The sequence below is a fragment of the Temnothorax longispinosus genome, chromosome 6, assembly GCF_030848805.1.
Source record: "Temnothorax longispinosus isolate EJ_2023e chromosome 6, Tlon_JGU_v1, whole genome shotgun sequence".
NCBI classification, from domain to species: Eukaryota; Metazoa; Arthropoda; class Insecta; order Hymenoptera; family Formicidae; genus Temnothorax; species Temnothorax longispinosus.
In genome coordinates this window covers 5,174,400-5,191,678 of record NC_092363.1, presented here as the reverse complement: position 1 = coordinate 5,191,678, position 17,279 = coordinate 5,174,400, and the positions used below count along the sequence as shown (strand labels likewise).

Genomic DNA, 17,279 nt, shown 5'->3' with positions numbered 1-17,279 from the left:
AGATAAAAATACTCGCATCTCGCGTATCGCGTAATCGTGAAGAAATGCTTATGGAAATCGAAGAAAGTCAGGTGAATTTAAATGAATAACGAAACTAATTTACTCTGAATATGAATTTTTCAACTTTAAAAATACAATTTAGACAGTATTGATATATTTAATAGAATATGCACGTCTAACCTTTTTTACTCTAAGTATAAATATTTATTTGTAAAAGATTTTGGTTTTTAATATATTCATATATAGTAAAGAAGCGTTTGACTTGAACTTTTAAAGGTCCCTAAAAATTGCAGGTTTTCAGTGCGCCAATTTAGATTTTATTGAGTGATCTAAAATAGCTATCAACTCACCGAGTTCCCTCGTATTCGTGGCAAGCATCGACGATGATCGGTTCGATTACAGATTAAGTTTCCATCGACGTCGCGCGTTACACTTTAGAGTAGGTGCACTCTCTTGCTTTCGTCGAGAAATCTGCACGTATCCGCGGTGACGTCCCCGCACAAGAGAAATGGCTCTTGCACTTTCTTTTTCTGCCGGGTCATCTCTCTTTTTCTTACCGTTAGCCTTCTTGTCCATAACCCGGTCGTATACGTACGCTGACAGGTCTTTAATGGCGACCGTGTTATCTGACATAAAAAGCTAATTATGGGAAGAGACCGGAATATTGCCCACTTTTTATAAAATCATGCAGAGGGTTAAAACAAAGAAAAAAAAACAAGTAAAATAACTATAAAATTTTCATTTTATTACAACAATACAAAAATATGATTGAATATTGATTTTGATTGAAAATGTGATTTTTAAGTTAAAATTTGATGTAAACCTTGCAATTGATGATGTAATTAGCATTTACGTTCAGAAATAAAATCCAATAATGAAAATTGTGTTTTCAATATCGCGATTAATTGATTTTTAATTTTTGATGTTGCACTGTGAAAGCTATATGGTGTTAACAATAACAATCCAAACAATAACGAAGGAAATTAAAAAGACAACTACCAAAATTAGACCATTTCTGTATATATGTATATAATAAGGAAAGATGACATTTTCTGGAGAAATATAGGTCCGGCTTCCGTTGCGCTTAAGGTCATAATCGCACAGTTATTCGGAGCGACGTTTTCCTGCCTTACGAATATAGTGTCGGATGACAGAGAAAGAAAGGATGACTCTGACAAGATTTATCTGTTTGCCCGATATGTCTGCACACTTAAAAGTCTCCGACTACTTTAGCGATTTATCAGCCGTGAGAATAAAGTTCTGTTAGGAATATGGGAATTCGCTGTCCGAAATAAAATAAAGTCCGTTCCTTTCGCAAGAAAATTTGATGGGCGTTGATTTTTTAATTATCGGAACCTTTCACATTACATTTTGTAGAAAGAAGACGTAATAGAAGAAACCTTGACCTACATATCGCGTTCGATTTCAGAAATATATCGCTGCATAAAGGATCTCATGCTCACGATTTTAATAAAACTGAAATTTAATAAGTAAAGACTCGTCTTCTTGAAACGTTTTATCTACAGTTGTTTTTACTTCTTTGCTCCTCTGACAGGACGTATACTTCAGAATTCAGATTATAATACGCACATATAATTCTACATCTTTTATTTCTGTCTTTATTGCCAGTATGCAGAGTAGGAAGTTAATTATTTGCCGACATAACGAAGCTGAAAAATTTGACGCGTGTCTCCCGACGTCGGTGGATTCGCTTTCATATCGATTAAGCATATAGATCAATCAGGCGCTCGTTGTCGCGACAGGTGGTGCGTTGACAATGCGTAGCATGTCCTCCGTATGTTTCCATCGTATGCTTTCGCGGCCCAAATGGCCAGGCCTTGGAAGTGAAACGATGGTAAGAGGGAACAAATCGTGCGGATCATTAAAGTTAATGAGTTATAACGCGCGACGAATGACGCGCGCCTCGCAGTCAAAATTGAGCGCTGTTACACTTCGCTGCTAACTGTATACAGAGCTTCCCTGCTAGGCTGGTGCAGGCTCCTGCATATGTGCACGCTTATTCCACTTATCGGGACCATAATTTTAACTCGCCTCGCGCAAACCCATCGTCGATTAGATGCAGCGCGCTAAAATAATACATCTGCTTGCCTGCCTCGTTGTTAGCGTACGGCCGCTTTCTCCGCGTTCTCTAGAATCCAAACGATCCATATCCCATAAAGGAACACCTGTTACACATACCTGTGTATCGCGTTATTCGCTTAATCAATCAATTAACTTACCGCAAAATTAATTGTGTGTGCGATCGCAAAATTTTCCAATTTTTTACTAGTTACTTTATGACCAGAAACGTTTTTTACGTCTTTCTATTATTCTTATCGTGTATTTTACTGCACCGCGATAATAATCTTCGATCGCAGATATATTCAACCGAATTCGCGACAGCGTCCCAGTTGTAAATACCATCGCCGTGCATTAGGTGATCAATGCACGGAGCATACCAACTATATCAACTGCTAGCAGAGGTATCAGCCAAAGTCGACCTCGATTTTGAGATTCCAATCTCAAATCGATGATCCACTTCTCTCTTTTGTACATGACGAAATGAGACCAAAGTGTCTCGCGGACAGTCTTGACGTAATTCTTTTAATTGCACTTTGATTAGCTTGCAAAATTTACATATTTGACTATATGTTCTTCTTACTTACTCACAGAATAAATTTACATTTATTACACGACGCATCACAAATATCTAACAATAAAAAATAACTCGACTATTTTCGATGATCTATAATGTCTAAATTGTAATAATAATTGTAAATTTTATATGTTCCGCCTTTATGCCATGCATCAATTATTGCTCGATTTTAAAACGCTGTTTTGACATTTTTGATCGATATTTTTTAAAAATTTATTGGATATTTATTAACTTAAAAATAACTTGGACCGTTTATTAGTATAAATTCGCGAGGAAGGACGCGCGACGAAAGACACGACGACGTTAAAACATCGATGTGATGCACGTTGTTACTTGCGTCATCAACCGAACTGAGAAATGCCGTCGTGTTGTCGTACGATGCCCGCTGCTATTCTCGGCAGAATGTCGGTCGGAGAAAAATCGTGGGTGAAACCGGACGAACTCGCAATAGCTGCTTCTCCAAAGGGATCTCGTGCGAGACGTGATGAAGATAATGCCCGAGTTGACTCCGGCCCAACGGTATCAAACGACTTCGTCTGAACCATTTATTAATACAATTAAGACGCCAGACGACTCTGGCGTCACGCTCTCGACAGCTTGAATCCTTTTACTGACAACGCACTCGGACTTTGAAAATCAATACTTTTCTTGAGATTAAAAGAGGGCACAAAGTCTTTTATATTTTCTGCCCTTTAAAAGAAAGTTACGCGACTGAGCGTACGTAGTTGTGACTTTGTTCGTTGATGCATTACATAACCGCGGTTCATCTAGATCTTTATTTATATCTCCGTGAGAAAGAGTTATTATTCTCCGCTTTTATAAATATAGACGAGGCTACACTTAGAACTACATTTTTTAATCATTATTTTAAAAGAAACTCTTATGTACTTGTGTAATATTTCTATTTCAAGTCGCGTTATGTTTATCTGTCTATCGTCCGCGATACGCAGATTATCGCAGGTCTTCGTTCCGTAGATGATAGATGATCGTATCAGTACGTGTGAGATAAGGCCTTAAAAATATTGTCGCGATACACTTCCTGCTTCTGAAAGATATACGCCCGCTAGTTCGCGTCCACTTCGAAGTGCTCACGTTCGCGATAAATAAGGATTTCTTTGGCCGCGTCCAAATACATGGGTGCATCAGCCTCCAGAATCGTCCCTTCTATCAAAGGATTATCCGTGGCCAACAACCGGGCCACTCTCCAACCCATCGATTACGTCGAGTACTGTCTGTCGTACGATCGAACTTTGGCAACCGTCGGGCTTAGATATCATTGTCTATTTATTTAGGTCTCCGAACCCCTACTTTTCGTAATCGACAAGTTCTCCAATGACGATGAACGACAGGTGGTCTTGGATACCACCTGTACAGACATATCTGTATCAATCCATGTGTGTACAATATAGCGTAATACGCATTACTATCAATTTTCTGTTTTCCCTCTCGAACTACGCTTTTTAACCGCTTCTGTTTGTGATCTTCGCGTGAAACAACTTTCTTAAAAAACAGATAGAAAATTCTGCCTCTTTTATTTGTATGTTTAAAAACTGGATTAATATTTGCATGAGGATCTGCGTAAGAGAGTAACGACATACGACGATAATTTATCAGTTTACCACAGCCCAATTATCGATATTTGTGTCCGTTGGTCTTATCGCGAGTATTATTATTATTATTATTATATCGCGGAAAACCGGCGAATGACGACGTCTTTTGCATAATTCGCCGGTGACTCATAACCGCATACTCTATGCGTGTAGAGCCACTTTACGTTGAAGTTTTCTTATCACCTGCTGCATAACAGGCCACGAAGTCGAACGTCTCTTTCCGCGAAGGAATAAAATATGAGATCGTAAGTCACTTTTCCTAATTGGCGCACGATTTGTACAACACAATTTACAATTGTAAGATTATCTGATGTGTTTACTGCAGCCGTAAAATATTCGAACATCTTGTTTTTTGATAAAGAAAATTAATTGTTAAAAAAACACACGCTTTATCAGGAGAAGGAAATCAAAATTTTTTTTACACGAACCGATAATTTCATCTGCGCTCCATGGAAGTACGATCGGTACATTAGTTTGTCGCCTTAACTTGCTTCTCCTCATATGTATACGGTGTTCCACATTATGGAAAATCTAAGATATCTCAGCATTCTGATTTCGCAAACGAAAAATCTAACCGCCTTACGTAATTGCACCGTTTTCTAGTCTCCGATGGTATCCGGTGTACGCGAAACAAATAACGACTCTCTTTCTTCAGTTCCCACGAAGTGAATTCGAGCGACTTCCCGTTACGGTGAGAGAGAGACGCTTGTGCCCTCCGTGAAGTCCTTCATTGTGTCTTGACTGGCTGTCGTCGATCGAACGGCCTCACTGTAAAAGTGTCTCCACAATCTGACACCTTATTGCATGACGATAGATATTTTCAAGGTCGGTATTCGTCGCACAGGCGATTTAACGATTCGTTTTATAATACCTACTCTGGCGGGATTGTGCAAAATCCGTTTGCACGTGCGTCGGAAACTTTAAAACGATTCCAAACTTAATTAAAACCAGTTCGCGAAAATAAATGCGACTTCCGTTAAGCTTGCAGATGCAAAAATATGTTGAAATTTCTCAGCAAGAAACAACTCTTTTATCTATTAATAACGGTTATTTAATTGTCTGCGAGGAACGTCTGATGAATTAAATTCTTGGGGTTTTGCAGTCCCCATTCAGAATCGCACGAAACTTGATACGTAATTCTGGCCGGACAACTCATTTAGCGAACTCTCATAAATTGCTTTTGTTGCAATACGAGTAGCACGCTGAGCGAAACAGATTCACGCGCGTAACTACGTACCAGCAATTGTAATCAAGTAACACACAACTGCAACCGCCGCGAAATAAATTCGCGATTCACAAAACTCGGGGAGTAAATTCGTCCGCACTTAAATGCATACAGAGTAAAGTGATATATCAAAATTTTATTTTTCTTTCAACACCTTAACGGAATGTACGTATTATACACAGGAGCTAATTAAATTTATGTAATTAAACGTATGTAATTAATACGTTGCATTTATTCATTCTTTCTTTATTCATTGAGAAATTCCGCAAAATTCAACGGTGTTACTGATTGTGAGAGCCTCGGAGACGTGGCATTTGTATTTTTTATCAGTGCTATATCCAAGTTATCTTTACGTTTTAAGAACCCTTGGCACCATTCTTTGCGCGTGATAATATTGGCATGTTTGCTAAGCCTCCTTAATGACAAATGTGAGAAATATGTCGCTTGCATATAGTATCTTTTACCTCGATCTCATACTTGTTTAATATCTTTATGGCTATTCGCTTCGCGTAATTTTTCAATGCACCGACATGCATCTTTTGTCGTCGCGCATTATCAACATTTTATCTTTATACAATAGATACTAATCCTTATTATTTTTGGACACGTTTACGCCGAAGAAGTATTTTCGATTAACGATTTGATGGATTTATTTATAGCTTTTCCGATTAAATTACTGTAGCAAGAGAGTAGTTTCTCCTAACTTCTCATGTCTTGGCGAAGCTATAACTATACGACGAGTTGGAACGATGAGTTCTTCAAGTTCCACCTCGCCGCGAGAAACGCTATTATACCCAAGTTCTTCCCGGACAGGAGAAGTAACGAGAAACGCTACGCTGATTGCAATTAATTGTGCAACGCGCGTGCGGCGCGGCGCTGTACGCGAGAAACGGAAAACGAGGGAGAGCCAGGAGAAGGAAAAATGCCGGAACGACGAGCGCTCGTAATTTCTAAAAACGAAACTCGATTCCCGTCGTGCACGGTCGCTGGATAGGACCGCGCTCATTGGCGTTACCACCTATAATACCTTAATCTCAGCACCGATGAGTATCGAACGTAACCGATGACGCGTTAATTAACGACTCTATTCGGGTCAGGTTCGGAGGAACCTGCCACAGCGCCGATATAGAAAATGGATCGAGAGATCGTAATTTTCGCATTTTTATTCAGATTATTGAATAGTACTGCTTTCTTTTTATCCGGTATCTAAGAACGATCACACAAGTATTTGCGAGAAATTTAAGTAAAGAGGACGAAAAACTGTTGAGAATATGTTTCGTAAAATAAACCTGAAAAATGTTACATAATGAGAAACGCGTTATGGTTGTGAAGGGAAGTGTAATAGTGCTGAGAGGCAGTTGTCGAATAATCAGCAAGTTTACGACGTATGATATTCCCGTCTTATGTACGGAAATACGGTAACGTTACTTCCACTAACCAAGTGGAAGTAACACATAGTCGCTAGCCTTTAATGTAGGTATTTGCCCCGAGACCCACGCGCGCGTAATTTGCACTTGCCATTCAGACCGGGGTACATCCTCATTAAGCCGATCAGACTGAGTTTGCATGCATTATCCGTATATGAACATTACGGGACACTCGAGTTAAGAGGAGGTGGTGCGCGACGTTCTGAAGTTCCTGAATAGCCAATCAGTGGAGTGTTATGGCATTTCCGTGAAATAATAAAGCCGAGGATGAATAATACATCATCAACGTCATAAGCGGAGCAAACATTTAATTGCCGTTGCTCTTTCACGAAATCGCACACGGCTCCAAATTCACCTGTCCCCGTAAGGAGATATGGTGCTTGCGTCAAGACATTAACTCAATATCTCGCTGAACAATTAAATTCAAGGTTATCTGAAATTTGATATTCTAATGTTTTGCGTATACATAAAATTCAAGAGGCAGCGCGATAGTACCTTCAAGATCCGCGAATGTCAGAAGGTATCGATCGCGATACTTTCGGTTTTGAGCTTCGCCCATATTTTTGTCATTTTCATCGCAACGTTAAAATCCGACGCATTTCCGTGCAGCGTAATCACCGGTGGATTTATAATAGGATCGGACACAAATACGGCCTCTCTCGACCCATCACGCTCCGCTCGACAAGGAAGCCAATCCCTTTATGCCCCTCCGCGATCGGTAGCTTAATCAATAGAGACAAGAAACGCGCGGCGCGCCTCCCAATCGCTCGTTTGCCATTTCTCGCGAGTCCCTAGGCCATAAACACGGCTGACACAAATGTGTCCTAAGAGAATCCTATAACTTACATATGTATATAATATATAGATTACACGAGATTTCTCAGCTTAACGTTAGAAGAACTATGAATTGGACGAAACAGATCAGAGACAATTATTGCGAATAATAATATTATAACAAACTATTACAAGAGACCATCTATTTCAATTTTATAATAGAAACTTTAGATTTACAAAATTAATGAACTGTAGACAAACTTTAATGCTAAGAAATAATTACTTTTGAGTGTTTCACATTGTTGTGGGAATAGAGACGTAATACAAACATTTTTGTGAAAAAATATAGAAGGAATAATTGGAAAGAAGAAGAAGAAGATATTGACACGAAAATATGAACTTTTAACTATTTGCAGTAACGAACGTACTCGGTTTCAAATAAGACGACATGATATAGCAGCATATGCATACGTAATTACGACATTCGTAATTAAGATACACAATTAAGATATACTAATATCATACGTAGCACAGTCGACTAAATTATTTATAAAAGGATTTATAAAAGGATAAAATATAGCGCGCACATATATACAAGATTTAAATCTTAAAGAAAATATGAAATAAAGCTGTTATTTTGTAACATTTATTAACGAATGGAATTTCGTGAATTAAGGATATTTATGCGAGTATTACTGCAAAAGCATTTACGAAGCAATGAAATACGCGGAATGTAACGTACACGTCTGACAGAAACATTTATCTGATATAAATAATCTGTTCTCTCTCTGGAAAAGCGAAAGACCGACACATTTATCACTTATGATAACCTATGTTTTATCTTGTTAGGAAAAGAAATAAATATTAAAAGACACAAGGTTTGCACAAGTCTGCAACGAGGGGAAATTTACAGCCGGCATTGGTGTCTATACAAAAATTCAGCAGTGGACTAAAAAAAGTAAGAAGTGGCCTGTAATGTTTGATGGCATTGTCGTCAGTGATTGGGCAGTGGTAATAATGACTGGTGGCAGTGGCAATGCAGGAAGCATTGCATAACATTGTTAAGTGTCCGAATTTTAATCGGCATTGGCTCGGCAGTACGGCAGTGGTGTACAAAAGTTTGGGTTGTGAATTTCCCCTCGGTCTGAAATTACTCGAAACGGCGGATTTATAAGTAAATAAAAGTTTCGATAAGGTATAAGCGTACGAATGAAGAGACTGGCAGAAAGAAAAGGTCGAAGTCGAAAATTGAAACAATAGGCTGCTAGAAATGTTCACTCTCGTTTTCATTGCATTCTTAAGCGTGTCGCAGATTCAAATTACTGTTAGATAATACGCGTGAGTACTGACCTTGGTTACAGTCTGATGGATGCCGGTAGTTTTACAGCAAGTAAGACGATGCGCATAAAAACATTAATTGGAATGTACAATTAAGCAGTATTGCCGTGTCGTGCTTGTTACCTCCATTAATCGGCCGGGTTCATTATCCTTTTCTGTCCCTTTCGCTCTCTCTTTATACGTATATATAAAGGCGTTTTCGTTTCATCCTTCCCTTGCTTCTGAAAGTAACATCATAAATAAACGTGAGAGATAAACGTTATATCGTTTGGATTGAATTTTGAATAATTTGAAAGTATTCTAAGTGCCATAGTTGCGCCTTAAATATTCATAATCGAATAATTGAGAGGTACAGAGGGAAAATTTGCAATTTTCGCTTTCTCGAACATATACGGTAAAGTTTAAACGAAACCTTCGAGCCCGTTAGATAATTAAACGAGACTTGGAATATTTTCTATCTGCAATCTCAGAGCATGAGGCATCCTCCAGCATTACCCAGCCTTGACCAGAGTCGTAATTCTCTACGCGTATATATTATATATATGCACCTTCAACAGCCGCACACCTGAACGGAGGCATAATTAGCACTATATGTAAATAAGCTTTTGCGACGAGTGAATCCTTACGTAAGCCTGGTCTTCGTTTTATTACGTTGGCCTTCGACAGCAGCCGTCTTCGTATCCGAGGAGGCGCATTGATTTGTCATTTTTATCTGTTTGCCGAGATGAACCGAAATCATTAATATAAATAGCTCATTGACTTTGAGCTAACTTCGATTATAATTAATTAGTGATGGCTTACGGGCGACAAAAATAAAATAACTCATTTCTTTCTCAAGGTACACACCAAAGATAGTTGTTTTTATTATTTTACTTTATATTATATATTTATTAAATTATTTTAATCTTTTAACGTATACCTGCAATTTATTTATGTTTATTTTGGTTCTGATATTCCAGTATACTCTATTTCATCCAAAATAATATTGAGTTAATTATTATGTCATTTGCTGGCGTTGTTAACTATTTTAAATAAATCTATGTATTTGTTACAAACATACAATAATTAGCATTTCGGATATTCAGTTTACATAATTACATTACGCATAATTTAATTAGTCTAGTTTTCTTTTCAAATGCGAATTATTCAATTATTGTTCCATCTGCTATTTAGCACTCGCTAATTTTTTTTTTCAGCGATTTGTCAAACTTTTTAATTTTCCATTTTCTTAGAAAGAAATTATACGATATAAACAAAATTATATAATATATAACAGGTTCTGTGTTCCACTTAGGAATTAAAGAAATCATACATACATCCAATATATAATACATAAAATAATAAAGAAAAATTTTTTTGGCGAATTCGAATAAACTGTACAAATATAACTTGAGCGGACGGTGAGAATAATCTGTCCGAGATAAAATTACGGTGGAAAAGTAATTTGATTATCCCTTCCCGTCGTCGACGGGAGGGTTAACGGAGAATTTCTCGTCAGCCTGTTACTTCGGCGTGTCGCGTAATAACAGGTATTCTTTCTCACACGATCATTCATCGCCGCGAGAGCTGCGGAGAGCGCGACTCGCGAGAGTCCTCTTCGGACGTCAGTCCGTGTCCAACCGTCGCGTCGCGTGGATCGCACGTTTGTCCGACGTACGTGTGCAGCGCGGAGCCGCGTTTATTTATAAACCCGTATCCGGGAACGTGCGCTGCCGCGCAGACACAACCGGGTTTTCCTCTCCCAGTCACTTTTCCGCAGCGTTTGCGTGCCGCTCCGCGGCGTGAGGCTGCGGCAAATCGTGCGTGTGTGCCAGTGAGATTGGGAAATCCGTTTGAAATTGGCATTCCGTTTATCTCGACGCCCGATCATGCGTTGCCAAGGTAGGAGGAAGTCCGCGCCGCTGGCGCGCGGACTAGTGCGCTTATTCAGCGCGGAATTCGTGCGGCTGGGAGTGCCAAGTGCCAGACTAATTTACATGAAATCTGAGAGATCGGAGGAACGTTCGTTTTCGCGCGCGCTTCCGGTCCTAATTCCGACATCCGTCAGGCTGATACAGGCGGAAAAGACGGCGCTTGAATTCCGCATTTGTTTCGGAATTGAGATCTCGATCGGACACGTTTATCTTCCGCGCGAGTCTCGACGAGTCGCCGACTCCGAACTTCAAAACTGCCGATTGATAACAATTGATTCGAACTTCGCTCCTCTCTCGGGGATCACACTCGGTTCTTTATTCAAGACCGGTCCCGAGGCAGCGTGAAGTTCAAGTTATTCAGCGCTCTGAACGGCTATTACGGCGATATGAACGGAAAATTACGAGCACATCGAAATAATGGCGCAATCGATTGAGAGGATGTGCGCTACGCGCAGCTCGTTAGCGCGTGCCGCGCGGCCCCGTGAGGGTCCCCGGTGCTAAGTGCGTTGCTGAAGAGCGCTCCCGCAAGGTCGCTGCGAGGTAGCACTCGCATCGCTTATCAGGCCGCTCCTTGAATAACGTTGAAACTCACCGCACGTCGTCCGATCGTCGCTCTTGACCATTCGCGTGAATATATCGATGTGGTAGTTGACGTTTGAATTACCGTCATCACTAAATCCACGCGACACGCTTGATTCCCCAAGATCGTACACCTCCACTCGCATTAACTTGTAGATAAAAGTGCCCGAGGTGGCGTACGTTAGATCGGCTGACCTTAAGAAAACGCTAAACATGGAGTTCCCTCGCACGCATCTATCAGTGCGAGTCAGTCACGGACACGCTTCGCTGCGGGCGACATCCTGCAAACCTGTGTGCGTTGCGCTCTCGCGCGACGTGTATAGATCTGTTTTCGTAACGCGCGTTCGACGATTCTATACGTTCGATCTTGTTCGCGAGCTCGCGTGAACAAAGTTTCTATTCAACGTTTGTTTATCAAAACCGCGTTTAACGTTTCGAAGAAAGATTCTCGAATAGATATGACGAATTTTTATGAATAAACTGACTCGTTGAAAATGTCATCCAAATGCTGAAGAAGATAAGAAATCAAACGCTAGCGTGTAATTTAAAAAGTGTGGGAAATAAAGCTTAGAAAAATTCGTGAGGCAAAATTTCATAACGAGACATATTTTTTTATAATTAAGAAGTTTGATTGTAAATCTGCAATATATGAATTAACATCGGATTATTTTGTGGGTACCAGGAGTCAGGGAATGAACAGAGCCGCATATACGTATTTCTACCTCGCGTCTTTATGCGCACGATGAAACGCGACGAGAAAGCGTCTCCTAATTAGCGTATTTCGGGAAGCGTGAAATCTCCGAGGGTTACCGTATACCTCGCAGCGTTTCTTTCTTTTTTTTTTTTTTTTTTTTTTTTTAAGTTTAACAGCGAGATCTTTAAAACACAGCGTAATACACAAAAAGCTGCTGGACCGTGTTCTTCATCGTGCGAACGTGTGTTAACGACGCGCTTCGGTGCGCGCGCTCACGCGTACTCACGCTCGAAAGACCTCGCCCTTTTCTCTCTCTCCAGGCAGGATCCCTTCGCGGATACCTGCCGCACAACCTGCTTATATGCGCTCGCGCGTATACAGACGACGCCACTTCGGACCTAAATCTCCTGCCCTTTGTACTCGCGAACGCAGGTAGAAACTCTCCCTAGTTAGCCGCATCTTGTCTTATAAAGGATCGTCGCGATCGAAGAAACTTCCTGAATATTTTAACGGACAGTTCTTCATTCGAATCTGCGCTTTGAATTGGTTGTCCCTATCAGATACTTAATTCAGACAGAAAATTATATTAAAATCAAAATTTCCACAATGTGTACCACGTATATCATTATTATGTAACTTTTGCGTAATCGCTGCGCGTTACGTCAATTACGAAAAATTTTTTCCTCGTATGCATTTTCGCCCGCGACGCATTTTGCCACTCGAAGATTTGCTTGTTATTTTTAGCACAAATTGGGTCGCACGCTTTAATCGATGTCGCTTTACATCCCGTACTTGGTCGTTATTAACCTTGGCTCGCCTCGTCCAGAAACTAATTCGATCACAGCTCGTGGAATTGCATTAGCGCGAGGGTCCGAATATGCTTATCGCATGGGGGAGCATAATCAACACGTCCACACACGGAAGCGTTTCACGAGGATTTTTCTCCTTAGTTGCCAGCGACGAGAAAATTGTGAAACAAAATAATTTAATCGTTTACTTTCATTATGCGTAATTATTATACTAATTCTCATTAACCTGACGTAGCGTAACCCTTCTTTCATGTCGAGGCGAGACCCGCGCTCATTAACATTCTGAATAAGAAATTTTAACGTTAGATAAATTAATATAATGCGCCGCATAATTTTCTTATCCTAGACAAGATTATATACATTATTATAATCGAGTGGATTTTGAATTTTTACAATCTACAAGTATGCTGTAAAAATATTTAAGTTTTTCCGGTTCTTCCTTCTCTTTGATAGAGACAATTCTGCCGTCTATTATCAGCGAATTATTCGAGTGATACATAATTCGGTAGCGGCTATCAGCCTGTCACGACCCGATTGGGAATAGACGTTGAAATTTGCCGGCCTCTTTACGCTCCACATATTTCAAAACCCTTTCCTCCATCACCCTACTTGCCGTTCTCATCCATTTTCCCGTCTCTCGTTCTCGACGGTACTGTGTGAAGAAAAATATGAAGCACTTAACGGTGGAAGAGGGTGGGGATATAATACGCTGCGTAAAACTTGTCCCCTGCTCTAAACCTACTTAATAATTCAAATTATTAAAATTAACTCCACGAGTTCAAATTGAAAGTGATATATATGCGTTGCGACGATGATCAGACTTCCTCGTCACGTCTGTATACGAGCAATTATATTAAACTGTTAATCGTTAAGCCATGACGCTGCAGAATGTATTTAAAATTCCGCTACCGTGAATATATGATCCATCCCGTAACGGAACTTTATGATCGCTCGATGATCGTGATATAGTAACTCTCACGGAGTTTTTCAGGCAAGAGTGTGATAAAGCACGGATCTGTGGCGTGCAGTATAATGTGCTTAAATTCTGAGAAAAATGCTGATGCGATAGCTACTCGATCGTGTCATATGGCGGCGGGATTGTGTGCCGAGCGAGGTACAAGAGAAAGTAGGTGGTTCCATCCAATCGATAACGAAGTTCCTTCTTCGCAAGAGTGTCTTTTGTGTTCGTAAAATCGATTTCTCAAACTGAAAGGAACCATGCAACTGTGCCGCATCTTCCTGCCATTTTCTACGCAAATACACGCACCACTGCTCTTATTTGATGTTCTCTGCCGAAATAGGAGTAAGCCATAAACTGTAGTTCGGGGAATAGTACATATACATATATATTATCTAGTCCCTTAAATTTTAAACATATACGATACTTCAGATAATCGATAATAATGTTGGCAGGATATCTAAATACTCCCAAGCTTGCACTTTGTTAAAATATAACATTAAAGTAATGATTTCAAGATCTCTAAAAGCATTTAATTTATAAAAACACCGGATAAATTATATTTTCAAATAAATATATATCTAAATATTTTTCTAAAACTTGCTTTTTGTTAAAATAGATTTAAAATAATTATTTGGAGATTTCTAAAATTGTTTAATTTATAAAAATATACTGAAAAAGTTATATTTTTAATTAAATTTAAATATCGTTCTAAAACTTATTCTTTATTCAAGTTATTCAAGTACCTACACCATTAAAATAATAATTCGAAGATCTCATAAATTGTTCAATTTGTAAAAATGCTGAATGAATTATGTTCGATTTATCCACAGTTTTTATATTTGCTCATACAATTTTGTCTCGCCGATTTTTAATCAAAGTTTTTCGGGACGCAGAAGCGCGGTGTCACCTGAAAATTTTTCTCCTATATATTTCTGATCGTTTGAATCTCGGCTTAGCGAGGTTGATCCCAGATTTCGAGACCTTCATCCCTTTCCAAACGAATAATCTGCCTGAAGCAATCTTTAAGGATCGTGCAGGTGGATTTAACAAGCTTCGCTTCAAGGCCAATGGGAACAGCTCCGACTAATTGCACCTTCGGGATCATCCTGCATGAATTTCTGTACACCAACAACCAAGAAGAGCACCTCCAACATCTTATCTAATAGAAGACCGACCGTTTCTCTGACGCTCGTTAAAGTGCGAAGCGTGGCATAACGATTATAAGGGCTGCACAGATTCTTCATTGGTATCCTTAGGGTATGCAGGCGCATAGGCTGCGTAAGCCTAAAATGTGTGCTGTTTCTAGTTCAGCTATTTACATGCATAATTCTCTACGGTAAAGATTCTCTAATAATTGATATGGAGATTATATAATTTTGGAGGTTTTGCTTGAGAATTCTAAATAATGCCAGAGAAATCCTAGTTTTACGACTCGGATCGATTCTGATTGAAATATAATGAGACAGGTACTTTCGTACATTAAAAAAAACTATGAAATTGGCATAATATCTACGGACTCCTATCTTTCATATTCAATCGCCAGAATTTTATTATGATAATCTAGTAATAATACTCTAACAACGGGGTGTTACCTTCACACGGGGATAGTCACAAGTACCACGGTATATAACGTTAAATCCGACAAAGAGGCGCATTGTAAATTGTAAACATCGTTGGTGCCTGCGCCGGTGGAAATCGATCATTAATTTTTTACGTAACGGTCGACGAGCGGTAGCGTGTAACCTTCGACGGTGCAAAGCCTATCGACGCGCGGAATTGAACTCCGGTGAGGACGTGGAGGTTACTGACATGGCCCTGCTTTGTCCGTAACCCATCCGTAATGAGCGCCGTAATTTATCCATAATTTATCCGTTGTTGCATTCCCTTTGACAGCCGTAACCACGTTTGCTCGCCTGGGTTATAACTGCAATCCTGCGGCGTTGCACGACCGGTACCGTCTTGCTAAACCGGCCGGAATGGCTGCCGGGTCTGATAACAGTAAAGTGCGGGTGCCCAATACACCTTACGCGAGAAAATATCTGGAGAATGTTGATAAATGCGTAGAAAAAGTGTGACATTCACGCTTTTTCATTATCGCGTACGCGTACGTATTACCGTAAACAACCTGAGATTAATCAACCGCGATCTCATCGCCGCATACAAATCCAGTCGGATGCAATATGTATCCGACTAGCAAATAGAAATGATAAATAGGATGGATTTATTATCGCATAACTGCGAATCGATACTTTCGTGCGTTTACACGACCAATTACTAAAATAAATATAGTATTTTTAAGACGACAAAGTTTCATATTTTGTTGGCATAATAAACATTTCAGAAATGTTAGTGAAGAAAAAGAACTATCTATTACAGTAATATAAAAGACATATATCATTATTAAAAGTGAAATGGAATGTGTTGTACGCGAGACAAATTAATTCGGTCAGAAGAATGGATTCGATTTTATCAACACGGGGGTAGATTTAAACTCTCGAGCGAAGTATCGAGAAACCATTTTTCAGGCAAGGCGACGCCTTGACCCGTGCACAATCGCCAGTGTTGTTGTGCACAATAAGAGAGAGTGCGCGCTTGAAAATGCACGTTCGTATCTATTCAACGCTTCCTTCGTACAACTACTCTTACGTATACTCCGAGAGAGAATGCCCCGTCCATTTATTCCAGAGCCAACCGCAACATCGGTCGGGCCACCACGGCTCGCATTCCAATTACAAAAATTATCATCGGACGCACGCGAGAGGCCCTTATTGTGCCTCGTGAATAATTTTCGGGCTTTCCGAGCACTGGCGACGTGCCAGCAAAAATTTTTAATTCTCCTCTGTCGACGATCGATTGCGGGTAAGTCCAACTAGAACAATGCGTCGCGACGCTTTGCGGAAGGAAGCGCAAAATATCTAAAGTAATCGCACATTTTAGTGTAGCGTGTAATCTCTCGTACGAATTAACGATGAAAAATATAATAAAGATACGAGAGACACGAAATATGACCATGTTGTTCTCTAATTATTGCTCAAGACTCGAACAATGTGCAGGAAAACATCTCGAAATGTGGATTTTTTAGGAAAATAAATGCGAACGTGGGAAAACTCGTATCGACGATGATATAGCGCGGAAGAAACTGTTGTTGACACTTGCGCCAGTTTACTTCTACTGAAGCGCGAAATGACGTCCCACCATTTCTGTTAAACACAACGACAAAATATCGGAACGAGGCATGACCTACATTTGAAACTTGATTTTCCGGTTCAAAATTAAAACAGCGCGCGTGCGAC

The 17,279-nt window shown here is 39.8% G+C and overlaps 1 protein-coding gene across 7 annotated transcripts in view; it reads left to right on the top strand.

Annotated features, from left to right (window-relative positions):
* Window positions 1-17,279, top strand: part of Synd (protein kinase C and casein kinase substrate in neurons protein Synd) — a 51,403-nt gene that overhangs the window by 15,058 nt on the left and 19,066 nt on the right. Inside the window, exon 1 of one of the 7 annotated variants that reach the window (XM_071781871.1) lies at window positions 10,632-10,911. The exons of the other annotated variants lie outside the window; for them this stretch is intronic. The gene's annotated coding sequence lies outside the window, so the exon portion shown is untranslated. Of the gene's footprint in view, window positions 1-10,631; window positions 10,912-17,279 lie in introns of those variants that run through there. 7 annotated transcript variants of the gene reach the window in all.